The sequence below is a fragment of the Dermacentor silvarum genome, chromosome 4 (genome assembly GCF_013339745.2).
Source record: "Dermacentor silvarum isolate Dsil-2018 chromosome 4, BIME_Dsil_1.4, whole genome shotgun sequence".
NCBI lineage: Eukaryota > Metazoa > Arthropoda > Arachnida > Ixodida > Ixodidae > Dermacentor > Dermacentor silvarum.
This window is the reverse complement of record NC_051157.2, coordinates 89,110,474-89,131,844: the sequence shown is the minus strand read 5'-3', so window position 1 is coordinate 89,131,844 and position 21,371 is coordinate 89,110,474. Positions and strand designations below refer to the sequence as shown.

At 46.7% G+C, this 21,371-nt stretch overlaps 1 protein-coding gene across 5 annotated transcripts in view; it reads right to left on the bottom strand.

The window, feature by feature from the left end:
• The window catches only part of LOC119450367 (dopamine receptor 1), a 439,710-nt gene extending 433,541 nt beyond the window's left edge, over positions 1–6,169 (bottom strand). For all 5 annotated transcript variants that reach the window (XM_049665832.1, XM_049665831.1, XM_037713800.2 and 2 more), the window contains exon 1: positions 4,686–6,169. The gene's annotated coding sequence lies outside the window, so the exon portion shown is untranslated. The remainder of the gene's footprint in view (positions 1–4,685) is intronic.
• Positions 6,170–21,371: the final 15,202 nt, after the last annotated feature.

The window sequence follows — 21,371 nt, the reverse complement described above, 5'->3', positions numbered from 1 at the left end:
TAGGGAGAAAAAAAAATGAATGGAGAAGAAGAGCAGCCAAGCGCCGTCGCGAGAATGCTCTTAAATGCAATTGGGAAAACGACCGGTATAAACGACGAGGTAAAGTTAGTGGAACCACGGAAAAGGAAGCGAGAAACTTGGACACAACTGAACAAAAATAAACTAAAAAGTTTGTTGAAACCACCGAAGATGATTGTCAATCTAAGCGAATAGCTTATGCGGCCCTCATATATAAAATGGAGGCACTAACCATACTTCTGAAGCTTCTGCAGACAACGACATCAATTTTTGATTAGGGTGACGCAGATTATCGACATATTTCGTGAGACGGCTTGCCAGCGTAACGATGTAATAACTAGGATGGAGATGATGACTGAACGACGATTACGGCAAATGGCACGACGGCAACGTTATTACAACACCGTGACGACAACGAAATGAAATACAGCGTGACAGTGATGGCATGACAACGGCTGTGTGCCTGCTTACTCCACAGAGGTCAGATACACCTTCGACCAATCGCTTTAAACCCAGGCAAATGCCACGCACTGTGGCAGTCGGTCTAAGCGAGGCTCTTGTGAGCCGGCAAGACAAAACAGTGTATGTTAACAATAGACGCGCAGTGGTCTTCGGTGACGAATGCGTCCGGCAACCGTGAGCATAACCGGGGGAGGGATAGGGTGCGGCATACTATCGAGGCGCCCTACGGAGAAACGCGACACGGCACCACCACCGACCACATCTAAACCTTCAGGCGGCACATACCTCTCGCGCGACACCATGTGCGTCTAGAAAGAGCGGCAGGCAACCACGAAAACGGGCGAAAGAGGCATAAAAAACGGCTTACTTAGAAAAAGACAAGAAAAAGCAAAATAGAAAGAGAGACCACATAGTACGGAGACCTCGACAGCGACAGTACCGGTACCGGTGTTAACGTCTGTACCGTACGGTATCGCACGGCGCTGCCTTAAGGGTGCCACGGCAGTAAGGAGAGCGTTCTCTCATTGTTCCCTCATGACAGCTAGCGTTTTGACACGCTGTCGTTGAGACGCCGTGCCACTGCTTAGAAAACGCAGATGCTGTCGTTTGAGATGCCGCGCCTCGAGAGGCGGTCGCAGACACTGCACGGGGTTCTCAACTTTTTTAGAGGTATAGTGGAACTCGAAGTACCAATTGGTTTCAGCGTAGTACGCGTAAAGAGCGGCGGTGAGGGCAGCCCCACCCCATTACACATGGTGGAACATAGAGCCACAAATAACCATGATATAGCATGCTAAATATAGCATGCTAGCAATGCTAAATGCACTGTAGGATAGCAACTGGGGTTCGTTTTTCATGATGTTTTCTGCATGATATAGAAAATAAATATTTCGCACAGGGCAAATGCATGTACTCTTATTGTACCAGGTGGAAGTTCCCAGGGCGCGCACACACGCACATCTGCCCCCCCTCCTTGCCACACAAACACACGCGCGAAGAAGGCAAAACAGAAACAGCGCTTTGATATGTGCCGAAGCACAGCCGAGTTTTCGTGACGCGTTTCAAATTCAACTAGGGACACGTCATGTAGGAACTCCCGCGCCGCTGAGAAAGCATGACATTTCTGAAGAAATGCCCGCACAATGTACATACTTCGGAGCAGACACGGAATTAGTCGTCGCGCACTAGCACCCGTTATGACTCATGACACATAATACGTCCCCGGATCTAAATATACAACATGAAATGTAGAAATCAATGCAGATATATTCAAATCAAGAGGATGACCCAAGGCCTAATGAGGAGATGTGAACACGAGTTAAGTATCCATAAGGTCATAAAACGTCACTGATAGTATTCGTGTGTCATCGAGCGATCCATGAATCTATGTGAAATTTTGTGATTGTTGCAAACCACAAGCAACTTAAATGCGACAATATAAAACGCTGATGTGGTAGAGCGCACGAACGACGTTGCACTTGCTACACCAAAACGCCTGCTGCAAACATGCGCTCCAAATGTCGGCAAAAGGTCATCGAGAGAAATATTGTGGAGTCATGAAATTTACCAGACAGGTTGTCCGTGTGAACGCGTAATGTGTAGGCAAAGTAGAGGTATGTGGAACAAACAAATGTGTACCGAATAATGCCAAAATTTTCTTTTTAGAATTTCTCCTTGGAAGGTCTAGGTGTTATTCAATAATGCATCGTGTCGAATATATTGGGCGCAGCAACATTAAATTTAGCAGGAATTAAATGTTGCCATTCGATTTTGAAGTTGTAGGTACCTCGGACGCTGCAGTAGTTAGGTACCAAAGTTTACACACACACGCAGGCACGCACGCGCCCACACACGCACGTGCCCACACACGCACGTGCCCACACACGCACGTGCCCACACACGCACGCGCACACATGTATACACACACAGACACTCACACATTGTATATATATATATATATATATATATATATATATACATAGAGAGAGAGAGAAACTACGAACCCAGATCTTCGCATTACGCAGATCTTTTTACGTGGGCTCATATCCCACCTGCGGCCAGTTGTGTTTTCAACCACTTTCATTTACTTATTTCGTTATCTTGAACTAAGTACTAATAATAATTTCCCCTATGCTGTTTATCGTGTTATATATGTATATATATATATATATATATATATATATATATATATATATACAGGAAAAGGCTGAATGAACTTCTACAGCCGTTTACCACCGCGTAAACTTTCTTCATCAAGAAGCTGAAGCGGAGAACGATAAGGCCCAATTATCAAACCTACTGCAATATGGAGTTGTTCAATGTTAGCCGTGGTAATGCTATTTTATGTGCGCGACATTTGCAGCACAAGAAATGTAACAATAATTAAATTCATGAAGCCCCCTCTCCCCTAATAAATGTACAATAAAACGGTAAATTCATAAATTAAATCCATACGCCCAACTCCTCTCAATAACGTTTAATGTACAGCTGTGCATCCTGGAAGTGCGTTAGCGCTTGCTGTTCAGGGGCATTCAGAAAGAGAGTTGTGGTTTGTCACGTTCCAGCACTAGGAGCAAGTCACACGAACGCCAGCGCAATCGCAGCAGCAGCAGCTGTGAAAGCCATGTGGGCGGCGTCCGTTAGGCAGCTGCGTTTTTCAGTGTCGTAATACTGCACTTCGCGGACTTGCGTCCATGTTTGCGAGCGCGCGTTTCTCACTTGCCAGATTCAGAAATGGAGAACGAGATAAACTTCTTCTGGCTAGACATCGTCTACTAGAAACGCTCAAAAAATGGTGAAGCTGACGACGGCGACAATAATTCAACAAGGCTTCGCAATCCCTCCTTCAGGTTTCGCTTACAGCCGAAGAAGAATCAGTCACCAAGTATAGATACAATGGCAACAGTGAAAAGGAAAATATTCCGGGCAGGTTTTTAATCTGCTATGTTCATAGTTTGTGAAGCTGGTTGAATTAGTATCAAATAATGAAAAGACACAGTGGCGTTATTAAGTCTTGTTTGCCATAATTGTCATGCCGTCGTATTACGGTTTTCGAGGCCAAAATAAGTTGCGAAGAGTCATTTTTCTTATATGACTTGAACAGTGATTTGTATCGCATCCCCAGGAAACCTTTATTCTTCCCGTTCTCTGTTTCTTTGACGTTCGTAAAGTTGCTTCGGACAGCCTCTTTTCGGGAATACATATAGTTTCGCAGTGGTTCATTGAGAAGTTGAGACAAATGCAATGAAGACGTTATACTTTCGTGCAAGCTCGACCACCCTTGTCTCTGAGGTGGACACTGGTGAAATTAGGGACGAACACAGAAACATCAATTGGCTCGCTAAAAAAAAGCGCGATAAAAAGGAAAGTTCTCCCTAACATGCTGATTTTCAAGTGGTGGAGGTTGCACTCGATATGATTCACTAATTTTACTTTCAGCATAATTTCCCAGCAAAAGAAGCACCTGCAAGCCTTTCACTACCTATGCTAAAACGCACCGTCTAGGCCAAGTTTTTTTTTCCATGACATGTCTAATTGATCATAACGTTTTACCAGCTCTCAGAACGCGGAACCAAGGGCCAAGTTCACAATGTGGTTAGCCCGTAAGTGCTCTTTGTCATTGGTCAGCCGCCTTCACTAATGATATGTCGAGTACCAAGCTGGAACCGGGCTGGAACTTTCCCTTACGATTCACTTCTAAGTGTATTTTGTTTGTGAACGCGGGTCCATGGTGATTGCACCCTCTCCACGTGGCTCTCCTCACAAATTTTACAGTAAGTGAATTTTACGCACGGAGAAAAGCGTCCGGCACTGTCTTATTCTGTTAAGAGTTGATGTGCAGAACTTGTGAAAAAAATAATAACGGAGAGATATGACGACAGCCACAACGCCAGGTGGTAAAATCAAAAGCTGTCGCGATACTACATCGCACAAGTGCGGGCGAGACGGGTTGTGGTGTCAAGAGCGAGGGAACCATGACATTTAACGCGTCGCAGGTTCAGCATATAGGAACGGTGGCAGCACCTGCGCGCTACGCGTACACCCCACCAAGCATCTGCTGCTTCCGCATCTCATCACCGAAGCCGTATTCACTTCCTTTGCGTTGTTCTCTTTTGTTTTTCTTGCATTTTAGAAAGCGTCATTGGGCGATGCACAAGTTGTCGCTCACAAAAATTAAAAAGAAAAACCAGGAAGCATCCACCCACCTGTTAATTCGTCGAGGACAGTAGTCGGAGAATCCGTTTGACAGCACTGTCTCTCTCGGCGGCGTGAAGGACCAGACGTTTTTGTCTCCACGCCGGCGTTCACACCCACACGAATCCAAGCAACGGAACAACAAATGCTGCGGCAGCAACAGCAGTTGGAGCAGGAAACGAACTGAAGATGTTCACTGGACGAGCGATGAAGACACCAGAGTCGACAGGCCACGAGCGTCACACGGTGACACTTGGAAGGGCGTAGTCGCTGAAAGCCGGATCGTAGAATTTCGTTGATTGGAGCACATTGTCTTGCCGCAAGTTACACTCGCCGATAAGCGCACGTAGGAAAAAAAGAAAAACAAGAACAAGAGGTGAAGTCCACGAACCCGCGCACTGCAAGAGAGAACGCGAGCAATAACACAGGCGATACAGCTGTTCTAAGCTGGTGACGAACGAGGGTTAGTGCCCGCTCGAGCAAGGGCTTGTCGTAGACAAGCTAATTGCTTGCGCACAACTCCACTTCAAAGCTATCCCGCCCGACGAAATGCCTCGAGATATTTCAGCAGCACACCGCGAAGCAAATCGAAGCGCAGAGATGCGCCAATGAATGACACTTTCGAGGAAATTGCATGGTAGAGATCGAGAAAGACAGAGAGAGCGAAAAAGAGAGACAGAGATGAGGTCAGTGAACTGATTCCTTAGAAGAAGGAAAGAGAAGACACTGAGAAGGAAGGAATCGAGAAAAAAAAAAGAAATCACTGAATATCCCTCCACCAGCGCGTGCACAGAATGCGGCGAAAGAGGAAATTAAAAAGGAGAAGAAAAAGAAAAGAACGAGGACGGGAGAACACCCGAGCAGAATAAGTCGACGTATGTCGATCGCTCGCTTCTTCGCCACATACGGGAACCCTAATGCATCACTAAAACAAGCACATCAGCAATAACGACGGCAACGGCAGTGCACGACGCAACCGGAGCCGGTTTCGGATTGCGGGTGTCCCGTATCCCACCGGGGATGTTCCTCTTACGCAGCAGCGAAACTCCTGACCGACCGACACCAGCGTAACGTGCGTCGTTAGCGCGTCTTCGAAGTCGTTAAACAGTGGCACTTTCTTTTTTTTTTGCCAGCGTTTCTTCTTCAAAAGCTCATCCAATCGTCGCCCGGACGGCCGGGAGCAAAGTTTCGCGCCGGCCGGCAAAAAAATAATCCGTCCCAGCGTGGACAACGGTCGGCGAATTCGCAGCAAAAGTGCGGTGGTGCGAATGTTGGAAAAACGATCTTTGTTTCCAGGGTAGGCAATATGCGTCCGTCACCCCACGGCTCGTCGCATTGTCAAGCGTCGTCGACGACGTCGGCGAAGAAAAGCGACGACGGATGATGCTGGAGAGAAGAGGGGCGGGCCCGGATGATGCACTCCGTAGAATACTTGGGCACGCGAGAGCTCTCGGCAGCAGCAGCTGCCAACGCACCGTTGCCCGCCGAACACTGATCGCCGTCGACCGAACGGAAGGCGCGCGCCGCTCGCGCGCGCCGCGCTCCGAGCGCGCGCGCGCGCGTCACGTGGTCGGCGTTTTCACCCGCGAAGAAAAACGAGAGAAGAGGGAGAGGGTAGGGCGCTTTTTTTTTTTTCTTTTTCTCCGCTGCCGAGGCGCAGAGCGTGGCGGCAAAAGTTGACTGGATCGCGAGGCGCGCCCCCTCGGCTCGAACTCGGGCGCGTCGCTTTCACTCTTACGAGAGACAATGGGACAAGTTGAACTATGCAGCTGCGAGCTTTGTCTGACTCGTTTGAGTCATCTGATTGGTCTGCAAGGACGATATATTATTTTATGCGTGACAGGAAGAATGTGAATGCACTTCCATGGACGTTTATCACCGCGTAAACTCACCTTAATTAGAAAATCAAGCAAATATTACCGCTAAGTTAGTAAACTATTGTTACATTCATTGTACATCAGGCGTTTCATATCAGTGTACAAAAGGACTGAAAATACATCGGTGTTCCTTCTATCTCTCTGAGCGATAAAGAGAGAGCCTTCCTGGAAGGCTTAGCTCCGAACATACGGAAGTAGAACGTAGAAATAGAAAGGGCAGAATGGTGTGTTAAATAAAGTTAAATATTTTTGTACCTTGCTAAGAGCATTGCGCATGCGTCGGCGGTTTGATGTTTGAGGGTTGTTCCGTTTTTTTTTTTTTTTTTTCAAGTATATATCACTTGCTAGTCCAGCTTTCCTTCATGTTTGTGTCGGAATTTTTTTCGCTGGTTTTTCTCAAATTACAGTATGAACAAACTGGCACAGCAAGCACCACTTCTAAATGCATTTCAAGAATATGATTTTATTTACTATTATTTAGGCGCTATTAGTTTACGTTGCGTGATTGCTATTTTATGTGCGACAACTTTTGCCACTACGTTCTCTCCTATCTCCTTCCTGCAGTGTTAAAAAAAAACGGAAAAATAAAAAGCGCGCTTCCCTTCGTCTCTCCTCTCGTGTTATTTTCCTTCACTGGCGCATCGCCTTAATTTTTCCCGTAATGATTGGACAAGCTAAACTGCAGCTACGGACTATCACTGGGCCGCATTTTCTTGTTTCTTTTTATTTTCATCTATACGCTGGTATTTTAATTTCTCCGGCAAGAGAATTTAAATATTATATGCACAGTTCTTTGCAGTCTCAATCTCCGTGTTACATTTATGCTATGACCTCTTCAGTCAGTTCCTTCGTGCACTGCTACTATATAATACGTTTAAAGTGCATTCACATTAGTCAGGTCACTGTCCTTGCGTTACGTTAGCGCTCCGCTGCTGCAATTTTTTTTTCCTTCGTCTGGCATCGTATGAAAATTTTCTGCATCAGTACAGAATAATTTGCCGTTTTGTAAGCACTGGCGGCAGGTCTTGCCGCTACGTCTGACACCGCTGGAAGATCAATTAACTGAAAAAATCTCAGCGCAAATGTTGAATCGTCATTGGTAATACAGAGCGCATGGTAAAACTAGAGATCGCGTAGGTGCCTAACTCGTAAGGCATGTGTTTCTTAAAAGCCGTCTGTAATGCGCTGGCTCCATTTGTTATAATATTACGTTTGATACGGCGATTGGGCGGCAGCTGTTTTGAAGAGCCTGTATATTCGATGCAATTCGTATAAAATGTGTTAGCAAACCCGCACAGGAGGTCTAACATTCAAAAGCTGAACTTCGTAAGTGCTCTTTGTCGTTGGCCGACTACCTCGGCTAAGAGAGAGGGAGATAGGATGTATAGGAAGGCAGAGAGGTTAACCAGAGGTAGTTCCGGTTGGCTACCCTGCATGGGGGGGGGGGGGGGAGAGGTAGGTGGATAAAAGAGAAAGAGAGCGGAAAGGGAGAGATAGAGAGACGAGCCCAAACAATGTAACCGCGTCCAGTATAGAGCGGTGGCGGGCGGCGCTCTTAAAGTCTATTATGAAATCCCGTTAACCGCAGGAACCTTAGCAGCGCGAACAAAGACTTTTGTGCGGAGTGTCTTTAGGGGCACTGAACCAGAACATTTAGTTGTGATAGTGGATAATTATCCAATTGATCATACGCTCTGCACGTCTCTTGCCTCTCGGCACTATATAGGTGCGCCGAGGTAAGCATTGACCCTAGAGAGAGAGAGAGAGAAAAAAGGTAAAGGAAAGACAGGGAGGTTAACCAGAGATTATCTCCGGTTGGCTACCCTGTACCGGGGGAGGGGTAAAGGGATGCGAAAGGAGAGAGAGAAAAAAATAAGTGAAAATAAAGAATATTGACCCTAACTTGCGACTTCGCCTACCACCTGGACTCTCCCGTCGTGAAACAACTTTACTGTGTCGCATGTGGTTGGGTGTCGCATTTACCAACGCCTATTCGTTCCTAATAGGGATGACCAACAGTGCGGCGTGCAATTTGTGCGGGTGCGACAAGACTCTCGAGCACCTTCTGTGTCGCCGTCCATCTTTTGACACTCAACGACGTATTCTCCAAGCTAAACTCAACCTGTTAGATGACAGAACGCTCTCGGAAGAAAAGATTCTTGGGCCATGGCCTATGCATTCTTGCATGCAAAAGGCCACCAAAAGCCCTTCTGCAGTTTGTGAAGAGTACTGGATTGTACGAACGCTTGTGACAGCGGAGATTCTTCTGTGACTGTCTCTGCGAATGACTGACTCAATTTTTTTTCTCTTCTCTCCTTATCTATTCTTCAACTTTCCCCTCCCCAAGTGTAGGGTAGCCAACCGGGCACGCCCTTGGTTAACCTCCCTACCTTTCCCTCTTCGTTTCTCTCTCTCTCTAAGTATTGGCCCAGGGGGCAATGGTTACAATATGTGTTACAGTGGACGACATAAAAATAAAGCAACACCGAGAATAAATAATTCGAGCGAAGCCAGCGGCATGGAGTGAAGGACAACATAGGAGAGCATAGGAAGCAAGATAGTGATAATGAAGGAAAGGGAGGCGTGCATGGGTGGCTACCCCACACGTGGGGAAGGGAGAACGAAAGATAAGAAAGAAGGAGAGTCAAGAAGTGTGCGTAGATAAAGGTTCATTCATGTGTACGGGGTACTCTCTTTTTTTTTTTTTTTTTTGCTCATACAGGATTTTTAGAAATTATCAGTTGCAGGCAGGGTAATTGTAGTCCTTGAACTGGATTATTCGAAGCGGCGGACGCTACTCGCACGAGGAATCAAAATGCATAATCGTCTAATTTAAAAATGTCAATAATGAAGTTTCTAATAATTATTTTACGGCACATATTGTAACCTAGGAATTCTAGCCGGTGAGTTTGCTAGCTAGGTATATCCACTTGGAAGGAATTCTAAGGATAGCACGGGTATATAGAGATCTGCGTTGTGAAACTTGCCATAAAATTTCACTATTATTCCACTTACTTTCTTCACAAACCGCCGTTTTATGCATTGAAGCACAAGAGTAACTGGAACGCCCATGTATTTTGTCGCACACTTTCGAAATTATTATCTCGGAACTCGTGTCATCCTGAAAATTCGTTACAAGTGGGTACGCTTTGCGAGTAACCGCAATAATTCATTAATTACAATATGTGCCGTAAATTATTTCATCTAAAAGTGAATTAGTGCATTCGTTAATTAGTCGAGTAAGCATTTCAATTTCTCGTGAAAGTAATTTCCACCTGTTCGAGTGATCCAACTCAATGACTAGAATTATGCTATCTGCCACAGGCAACTTAAAACAGAAAACAAAAAAAAAAAACATTGTATGTTCTAAAAAAATGGTTAGCCCCTCCACTCCGTGAAGATGGATGATAAGCGAAGCTTGTCCCTTTCAATACGTTACCTACCTCTTTGCCATCAACATTATGTTTACTGGAGTGCGCCCTTGTGATTAACAAGATGTGCATTGTGTGTATACTGGTGACATCAATGAAGACAAGTTGGCAGTGAAACACATGTTTATTGAACATCGGAAACTTAACCGGTTAATTTTCCGAAAGTGAGCAGAGTAGCCTTGTGATCGCTGCGGTATACTGCAAGTGGTTCGGTCATCTCGATGCCACGCATGTCGTTTGGAAATGTCAAATCTACACACGTACGTCTTATAGCAGTAACGTTCACAATGAATGGCTCATACCCCCTTAAGCAATGGTTCATACACCCGTAAACGCGGCCTTCCCATTACGGCGACAGAAGAGAAGTGAAAAATCTACGCTGGAATGATATGAGCGACAGCGGAACCAGCTGTGGAAGAAGACGACGACGACGACGAACGCGGGAGCATTGGCACGAGCGCCTGTGGAAGAAGACCAACTGTGGAAGAAGACGACGCCGCTCGAGCCATTGCCGATGCTGATAGTTTCTGTGTTACGTCGCCTGCGCAGGCTAGCGTATACAAGCTTCGCTTGAAAAACCCCTGTATAACCACAAGCACTTGTACCGGCCTTGATCGCCAGGCTAAACCCGCCTGTTGCTACAATTCACCACCACCACCACCACTTGTACAACCCAGCTGCCTTAAAGATGAGCCATTAGTGTTTTGCTAGCCTTGCGAATACTAGAGTGCAACCATGCATCTGCGAGGCAGTCTGTCCACACAGCACAGTGAATGAAGCTGCTCTTACGCGAAACAGTGTTAGCTTTCTTGCGCGTAGTGATGGCCAAGCAGTCGTATAGCTGCCATAACTGTTCACAAGAAAGCTCAAAAACTAGCAGTTGATGATGTCAGGCAAGAAGACACAATCGTCTCCTTATTGTTCACTTTTGCCTGCAGCGAGTACTCAAGGTTCTACGAGATGGCGTTCAATAAAGATTTCCTTGACTTGGTTGCCTTGAGCTGAGGCGCACAAAAGTTTGTAAACGTATTTTTCCTTTTCTATATAGCTGTCATCATGAGCCACATACTTGTACCATGGTTTTACGCCCAGCTGGGGTTACCCAGCTGGGCGTAAAACGTATCTCATATGCCTATCTCATATGCGTCCATGTTGGCCTCGGAGCCATTATTCGACATCGGTGATACGCGTGTCGTCATCAGGAAACTGTGTATTTTTCAAAATTCAACAGAGTCACACAGATCGCAGTTTTAGGTTACATGATCGGGAAACAACTGGGATGGCTAAGAATCTTACGTAAAAAAATCTTGCAGTTTCACCTGAAAGGCAATGCATCAATTGCGATAGCAAACTTGTAGAAAGATATATAGGGAGTAAGGGTAGTTTTAGCGGCTGCATAAACTTGGACACATTCGCTTACTGACTGAATTAACAAGCACGGTGTCCGCGCGCACAAGCAAACATGAATAGATCACACTCGATGATCGCAGACGACCATTCACTGTCAAAACGCTGGCGTGAGCAAGCGCGGCGCAGCGGCGAGCGAAGGTTCGTGCGGTCTATCACTTCAACGGAAACTGAGCGGCGAAAGCACAGCGCGTACAAAGGTAAGAGCCGTGTGGAGATCGCTTTCAAGATACGGTGCGCGCTACCGCCCGTAGCCGCGCAAATAACGCAGTTTCTGGCAGAGTAGAAGCCGCAGCCCCTCCCTTCCGCGCTGCCTCCCCGCTTTCCTCCTTTCGCATGGGAGATTGAGTCGCTAGTTCCCCTTGTGGCCGGTCGCATGATATGCATTTGGTGCCGCAGCAATACGTCGCCTCCCCTCCCTCCGTCCCGTCCCCCCACAGCCTTTCGCGCGACGGAAGACATCGCGTTTGCGCTCCGCTGTGCATTCGCTCTCCGTGAAAGCACGCGTCCCTCGTGCGCTTTCACTCGCACATACAGCATATGGTGCACGACGACGATTTTATCGACCTTGGACTTCCTACGGAACCTCATGGCGATGACGACGGCGACGCCACAACTCCGCTTGGAGTGTATCGCAATAAAATAAAAATTCACAGACGATTACGATACTCCCTTACGCGAAATTTGAGCGCCGTTCTATACATGTTTTCATTTCGCGATATATTGACTGGCGCGGACAATTTGTCTCGTGCGGCACGTTGCAAACGGAGCGAAGTGCGGCGCGACTGCCTCGCTAATCGGGAGATCGCGAGACGCAGCGCGTGAGTGACGCGTGGGCGCGATTCACGGCAGCCGCCACAAGCAGACCTCCGCTCATGAAGCGCTTTGTTTCCATATGTGGTATCGGTGACGTCATCGGTGAACAGACGACGCGCACTACTTTCGCGCCATCTCGTAGCCATAGTATCCGCAGAGGCCTACTTGCGTGGTGCTACGCTTTTCTTCTCACGTTTCACCATACTCTCCTATTCCGCGTTCCGCCTCATGGTTCAGCTGCACCCTCTTCCTTCGCTTTCCTCGTCGCATTCTCTTCGCTATCGCCGTCTTTCATTCCCCGCTGCGCTCCGCCTTCGCTCTTTCATCCTTCGCTGTGGTCGTTTGCTCGGTTACGAGGTACGCCGACGCTCGCCGCAGGAACGGGCGCATAAGAGCTGCGCTCTAAAAAGGCGTGCCGCAAGTGGTGAAACTTGGGAGTGGCGAGCTGGAGTGACGCAACTTCGATAGCTTGCTTAATTTTGCGAACAAGTAAACTGAATGAGGTTACCACGGTAACTTCCTTTAGAAAATTTGTCATCACCGCTCTATACCGGTCCCATTGAACTGTCAGCATTACCTTTCAGGCTGGGAAATGCAAACGAATTTCCCTCTTCTAGGCGCGAAGCACCTTATGCGCCCGGGCTGTCGGCGTCTCCTGTCGTAATCGTAGTCGTCGTCATCGTCGTCGTCGTAGTCGTCGTCCAGGTAAGCAAGCGGCTCGTGCTCGCGTTCGGCACGCGCTCGTGCCACTGCTCCCACGTTGGTCGTCCTCTTCCACAGCTGGCTGCGTTGACGCTAGTCATTCCAGCGCAGTATTTCGCTTCTCTTCTGTCGTCGTAATGGCGCGGCCGCGTTTACGGAGTTATGAGCCATTGTTTAAGGCAGTATGAATCCATTAGCGGTGCATCACTGCATGCTTCGCACCGCCCGAGATTTCAAGTTAGTGGAGCTGCATTGCGCTCAATGGGGCATTCGAGCACCAAGTTTTTCCTCAAACTTTGGCTCTTTCTTTTTCTTTTTCAAGGGAGGGGGGGGCTAAGTTGTAACTCCTGGAGGATTTAATTCCAAGGTCTTCAAATAATCACGCCTCATTTCTGAAGAAAAAGAAACTCCTCGTAATGCCATTGGCAAGACGGCGAAGATTGCACCTCACTTTGATGCTCGCTCTGTACATTAGAACAATAAGTGGTGCCACTGAATAGGCTTAATACAAGGAGCATAACTCTTCTCATAATTTCTCGTATAAAAGGTGCGCTTGAATATAAGCATTGTTTGTTAGTGCGAATCTGTGAATTTGTAATTTTAATGCTTTCATGTCTTCTGTAAATACTGACAAACATTGACCGTAACAAAAAAGCTTCGTTTACGGATGCTGCTATGAGGGGAGTGTCATGTAAGAGCTATGTGACAGCCCATCCAATCTGCACTTCCCTTACCACATAAAATTTTTTCCCTACAATAAAAACGTCAAAAATAACATACACGGTCATTTGAAATGTTCGCAACTTGTTCTCTTAGCGCAGGCCCATGAATTTGAACGGCAGCCCCAGCACTATGTGTTATATATTGTCAAATTGTAGTGACGGTGAAGAGCCAAACAGTGCACAAAACGTGTGCGAAGAATTTAGCCCTTCATGGGGCAGACTGGTGCTCGTAAGGACAGGTTACCTATAGAATCACCACAATAGTGGCGATCATAGAAGTTTTTCCGTCCACTTAACTTTTGCATTCATCTTGTGATTTGTGCAGGGATCACAAAACACGAAGGGACATAAAACGGAATGGCGCAGAATACGCGCTGACTCGCAACTGTGTCTAATTAGAATAATGCTAGCATATATGTATATCTACGCAATTTAGTGTTTTGTGACCGCTGCACAATTCACAAGATGAATACGCACCAGCTTGTTCAGTTTTCAATACTGATGAAAATATTTATGCACCTATCACCACAGATTTCTGAGTAATCACTGGTGCTCGCGTGAATTCGATAATGTGAAACGCCATTAACTTGCACACGCAATCTAATTAAACAAGTCTTTTAGAGCGAAACTCCTAATCCAACTAGAAGTGTTCTTTTAGCATTTTTAAGAAACACCTACATTACTCACGAAGTTTATTTTTTGAAAACATGTGGCGAATGGTTAATGGGCAATATGCAGGCAAATTTATAAGTGCGTGCGTCATTTAGTGCGTAAATGAAAATTGCTAGACCCTCGTTTTTGGCCCGTTTAAAGGCGTTACATGAAACGCTTCGAAAGTTCCTCCGCTTCTCAAACTATGTGGGGTTTATTTACAAACAGCTAGGGCTATGAAACAGCCTTGGCCCAAGAGCGTCGGTCACTGTCTCGCGCTCTCCGGGCTGCCGGACTTCGTTGTCTTCTCACCATGGTTCCGGACTCTCTTCCCCGCTACAATAAAAAAAAAATACTTAGCGTAGCTTGCACTGGAGGCGCAATGCTAAAGAGACAGCGGAGCTGATGGGCACCTAGCTAGTCCTGGCTTTTGGGCTAAGCTAAGCACTATCAAGTCAACCCGAGAATTTTCCAGAATTTATTGAATATTGGTTGATTATCGATTAGCTACTCATTGGCTATCGATTTGCTATCGCAAGGTATTGGCCACGTATTTGGGCTAGGCTAAGCGCTACCAAGTTATCCCCAGCATTTCCCGGAATTTTCCAGATTATCTATCGATTGTCTATCTATTGGTTATCGATGACTTACTAAGCTGAAGTAGTCCCAACCATGCTTAGCTAGACTTAGCGAGGCCCAGCTACGCTAGTTCACACGGGTATGTGCCATTGCGCTTGGATCCTTTCTGCACTAACGCCAGGATCGGCCCACATCTTTGGATTCAGCAGACACATTACACCCGGCTTACACAGCTCTTCTGTTTAAAAAAAAAAAGAACAAGCAGGTGTCTTCCTGCTTGTGCTGGGAGGCGCCCTCAGTCCAGGACTCCTGCAGCTCTTGCTTCCTCCCGGGCCCGCCGCACCAGTTGTTGCTGGTCACGAGGGTCGGAGCTAGTCAGCACGGCCTTCCACTGGTCGGATGTGGGGTTGGGTATTTGTGGGTATATCTGTATGTTGGGGCACGCCCATGTGGTGTCATATGGGGAAGCGTAGTCGTTACAAAGGGGGCATTGTACGAGTATCATGTAGGGTGTATTGCGTGTAATCTGCTTAAATGGTGGTGTGTGTTGGTTTGTAATTGTCACCATACTACTGCGTCTTTACGTGATAGGGTCTTGTGTGAGGGTGGGTATTGTCTCTTCAATCTGTGGTGTTGTAATATGGCGTTGTATTGTAAAGGTACGGGCTCTATAGATGCGGCCGTATCCCTCTATTGTGGCATCCGGGTGGCATGAGCTCGGGCTACAGCGTGTGCACGCTGATTTCCACGGAGGGACTCGTGTCCTGGAGTCCATACTATTGCAACGTCCGGGAGTTGGGAAGCTTGTATAAGGAGTCGGTCAGCAAGCTGCTTGGGAGTCGGTAATAATTGTGACGTGTTCTTTGGTTTGACTAGAGGTGATGGTTAAGGCGATGGCTGTCTGCTCCGCTTCGAGGGCGTTGGCAGTGCGGACCGTCATCGAGACCACCTCTTGAAGGTTATGGTCGATAGCGCTGACCGTCATGGCTGCTTTCCGGGGGTATACTGCGCGGCATCTGCGTATAGCGTGGCGGGGTAGGTTGTCGTATCTTGTCTGGAGGGTCTTTGCGCGAGCTTCGCGACGACCGGCAAGATGTCCCGGGTGAATGCTTCTGGGGATGGCGGCTACCTTGATATGCTCCAGGCTGCTGGGGGCCAGATAGATTGCTTGTTCGTGGCCTCGGCTTTGCAGGGGGTAGCCTAGGCGCGCTAGGAGCTTTTTGCCTGTTGGTGTGAGGGTTAGCCGTTTTCGTTGGCGTGTGAGGTGGGCATCTATGATTTCTCTTACTGTGAGGTGGGCGTCTATGATTTCGCTTACTCCTATAGCTCGAAGACCTAGGAGTCCATAACACAGCTCGCTAGAGCATTGGCGTGAAAGGCGTTAATTGAAAGCGGCACATACACAGTGCATTCGTGGTGCAGCCTGCTAAAGCGTCGGGTTGCTGCCCATGAGGAACCTTTGTGAAGTTTGTTCGATGCCGCTCTGCATGGGATAAATTGAAGGCATCTTTTCACCATTCTAGAGTGGAAGACGTTCATTTAAAAGTGGGCACACACCTACTGGCACATACTGAGTGACCCAGTTTGGCATCAAAGAGGTTCATTGAGGAGAAGCACTGACCGAGTGGCACAGACCGAGTGGCACATACCACTTTTCTCTCCTGACAAGTGGTGTTGTTCATCGGATTTATCTTTTTTTTTTGTGGAAAGCAGCATAGCAGGCAGACGGCCCGATGCCTTAATGATAGGTTAAGGAAGCATTTCTACAATGTAAAAACTCGGCGCGATGGATGGTGCGCTATTGATTGCGAGCCATGTCGTTGTACACATAAAAGACAAAGATGCGAGACAAGCTAACCCAAAGAGATCAATGAAGCCGAAGCTATTTTGAGCCTAGCCCCGAGTGCATCTGAACCCCCTCTTTACATCTCAGCGATAAAGGACTTGCCTTACTCAGGAAATAATCATTGTCGAGCATGTCATGTGACACTGAGGGAGCCTATATATGTATTATGTCTACTGGAATAAATTTTCGAAAGTTAGAGCATTGCGTTGTCGTACGTTCTTATGTCTGTGTTTGCCCTGCGCTACTCAACATAGACATTTTCCCATAACCACGCCGTAATACCAACAAGATAGCATCTTCTTTCACCGTTAAACCTATGAATCTGATTTCATCGCTAATTGCACATTGGTCGGTATATAACATGAATTTTCTGATGCACGGCCTAACCACGGATGTAGTATACAGTAAATAGGTTTGCAGTGAAAAAAAACAAATAAAATTATTAGCTCAAAAACCAAGATAATCATTGAAAAAGAAGTCAAACGCTCACAAATATAGGTGTTTGGTTTGTTGCTGTCCTCGTGGTAGTATCACTGCTTTTTTAAAAAATGTAAACATACACAAACTTTTCCAAAGATTTGTCACTGAATACTTATAGGAAGCAGGTTGCACATGCTTCATTATGATCTGATAGCAGAGTACGCGCTGCGCTCTGAAATAATGCGGTGGTGCCACGTGGTAAGCTTGCGCCCGAAGTGCGTTGTACATATATATGGTAGCCGCTTTTGGGGATAAAGAGCTGGCCTCTGCTCTCGTTGATTATGTAGAGCCCATGCGCGTGCATTGATATAATCCCCAATTAAGCGGCTGTGTACGTATGCCCCTGTGGTCAACAACTCGTAGTGGTCAGCATTGACATCACTGAAATCTGTACGGGCTCTATATCTATTTTAGTGACGTCATGGCTTTAGTACACAGACATTGTGCAAGATTTACTGGGAGGTGTCGACGTTCATGAACGCAGCGGGGAAGTAGATTTAGACTGCTATAGTTCTTCATCAGTTTAAATAAAACCTTGCCCCCCCCTCTCTTTTTCGGCTTCTCTTTTGCTCCCCCAAAATATGAATCTGAAAAAAAAATAACAAACACGGAAAAGGACTTAAGTAGCAATAAAGAGCAAGGCTCGTATACCGAGTCACGTCCTATATATATAACGACCATTCTTAATTTATGGGAGCGACGTGGCGCACGCAGCGCGTAGTGGTACTTCGGCTGTAATAAAAGTACGGCTAATCATCAGGTCAAAACACGTGTGTGGTCAAGGACGGAGACTGTTTCTCTGTTATTTCGCTGGCTGGAAATCTGTCTTGTTGACAATGGGCCCTGTGGTAATGACTCGTAGTAACGTTGTGCGAACATCCATAAAAGCATCCCGATAGGGACATTGAACACTAACTCCACTAATATAGCTGTGGTCGCTAAAGTCCACTGCAAACGGTTATTTGTGTAAGCTCAGATGCAGCGGCAGGAACGTGCAAGTGTATGATTAGTAACGTTTAGCTTCCATGACGACGAAGTAAACGAGAACACGGGTTGAAGTAAATCATCTGGGCAGCGAGATACAACTTGCCGAAGTGATGGAGTTTCAATGACCATTTGTTTAGGTAAAAGCCCACGTCTATACTGCTGCTCAAGATGAGACATGGGTCAGCAGTCAGACAGTCATCGATTATGCGATGGGTTTCACTTATTCGAAGGAGCGCTTGAGATCTGGTTCGAAGATTCGTTTATTGCACCACATCAGTACATCAGTGTACAATAGAATATACCAAAACTGTGAAGATATAGTAGGAAAAAAATATCAATTTTAGTTGTTTGACTATAGCCCCTCTATCCCCTGGTTACAGTTATTGTGTGGCCGGCAAGGCTCTTGCATACGTAGGCCTTTTTTTCCTTCCTTCCAAACATCTGAGCTCCGCTTTACGTTGCGTAACTTTAGCAGCCGGCCTGCACGCTTTTGCGTTCGCCTATTTCAAAATTCAGCGCACACCTGCAGGCATAACTGAAGACGTCACACCCTTTTTAAGCGGTACTTCTCTTCGCGTTTGAAATGCAAATTGGGCAGAGCGATACGCGTTTGCTGAATAAGCGTGCTTGCTAACCTTTGTCTGTTCATTGACACATTATTCCTGGCCAGACGAGAAAAAGTCATACGCAGATGGGGTCATTTCTCGGAAACTACAACGAAACAAGGCAACAGTTGCTCGCACAAGCACAACTTTTCGTGCACCGATAAGGGGACCCCTCGGAAAGATAAGCGCCAACTGTCGACGGTCATTGGCGCCAGTCTTTTATGCAGCCGAGTACTGCTTTGGAACGACAATAATTTGATTTCCTTCAAAACGTAATCGACTAGGATCCTAAGCGTCATGCGCTCTAGCTATACAGTGTCAGAACGCGGGTGACTTGTAAATGACCTCAGCTTATGCAGCGAACACAACGAACTATATACGATGTCATATGAGCTTACGAAACACCCTGATCGGGGTCGTCGCTCTTGTTAGCAGTGAAATCCTCTCAAATTGGCCCACGTGGAAGCACATCTTCAGATAAAAAAGCTGCATGTAAATCTACATAATTTCTCTCAAATTTGTCAGGAACTTCAGCGTGCAAATCTCGACAGCTTGCCTTTCTTTTCTTCTTTCAGATCATGAAGCAGGAGCTATAAATAAGCGTTGGTGATTAAATATGAACTAGGAGCTCCGTTGGATAGGCGGCATTGATGCCACTGAGAAAAAGAAGGGATAAGATGCGAAAGTGTTTCTGAAATATGATTTTGAAAATTAGAGGTCATGAATGTCGTAAGCAATACCGCGCGCGCGCACACCGTTGCTACGAATGCGCGGAGCACCGATGCCCAGCCAAATGTTCGCCTAATATTTTCAGAAGGGTCGCATCGCCGAGCAAGCTGCTCGTCTTCTTAGCGTCTCGAGTCCGGATGCTCTCACGCATCATTCGATTTACTGGTTTCCCGCTCACGTAGGGTTCGTCGAGGTCTTCTCAGTGCTGCACTCCGCGCCGTCGACGAAGCTTGCTCTGATGGCTTGTTGCTTGATCTGTTTGAGGATCGCTACTGCTCTTGCCTTATGCCTGCGCAGTCTAACAGCTTTGCGTAGGTGGTGCCGCTTCAGTCATGCTCCACCATCCTCAATAGTAACAATAGAAATAAATTTAGGGGGACGTCCATGGCTCTACGAAGTAGCCTGGATACGCACTAAAAGGTAACGCACTCTGGACTGAGTAATGACAGAAGCAAGCAACAGTATCGAAAAATGACTAAGTGGCTACCTAAGAATTCAGTACGAGCTGCGCCTATAGGCACCGTGCATTGCAGTTTGCGCGCGATCTATGCGCCACTACAAGTGAAGCTTTGGGACGGCCAGTGTCAAAACCAGCAAAACTGGAGAGACGCTGTATACATTCGCCATGATACTTTCGATCGCTTATCACGAAAGAAGACTGTCCGAGTTGTGAAAATATCAAAGTGCGCATGCTCTGCATATGATAGCACGCGTTCGCAATCGATATGAGCAGCGGGAACAATTGTGAGCTTGATATCGAGGGCATACCTCTCAGACGAGCTACGATAAGGAAGCCGTTGTCGTTCGGAATGGCGTATCCTTTTCATCGCCTCTCTAGCGGCTGGCGTCTGCAATACTGGGGCGAAACATGAAAGGTCACAGCGCCATCTGAACAGTGAACGGTGCCCATAAAAGCATACTGCAAGAGCCGTCTTTGCTCCAGCGCTCCGCTGCAAGACATATAGTTCCCGATAGCACCGATATTGAAAGAAGCTTACCTCTATACGTGATGTGACGAAATTCCGTGAGTGCGATAAACTTGCGCATCTATAAAAGTTATTTTCGCGTTGGATAGCAGTGTACTTGCCACTGTTTTCTTGGGTTGAGACCGACTACAGGAAACCCAGCGCGAACAGCGGAGCGAACGATGTGACATACCTCCCGAATCACACTCTTGATTAAGCGTTATGCACGCCGAGCAGCTTTCGCGCATTCCTGCAATAGATGCGGTCTCATGCAGACAAGTGAGTGCCTGAAAAGAGTCCTATCGACTCTGCAGTAGTTCATAGACCGTTTGATCTATAGCTAATACCACATGGCTACTCCCGTAGTGTAGAGCAGTCGCTTTTCGCCTTGCGTAAAACATGCCCAGTTCATTACCAGCGAAACAACATGCATGCTAACAAAGATTTGCCGATGAAGTTATTATTAAATGCTTCAAAATACACAGCGAAAGCTGCTTGGCGTGCATAATGCTGAATCGACTGTGTGATTCGGGAGGTATGTCACAGATATAAATTGAGGAATTCAGGCGAGAAGCAAGAAGGCTAACGAGAGGAGAATAGAGGGGAAGGGCGACGGGAGATGAAGAAAAAGAATGCAAAAACAAGAAGTGGAGAAAGAAAGAAAGAAAGACCCGTTCTTACACCGGTGCCTTCCGCCTGTCTGATTTTTTTCACTGGATTAACTTTTCAGACATCTTGAATTGATTTGGTGGAGAAGGGCTGACCAAAATTAATCCCTTCTTAGAACATGGAGGAAGAGTGCAAGTTTATCTTGTTCGTGGTCTGCAAAACCACGTGGCTTCTGTGTTCTTAAAGTCCTTCTTAACGCAGGGATAGTGAGGCTGTGTTTGAAACCACCGT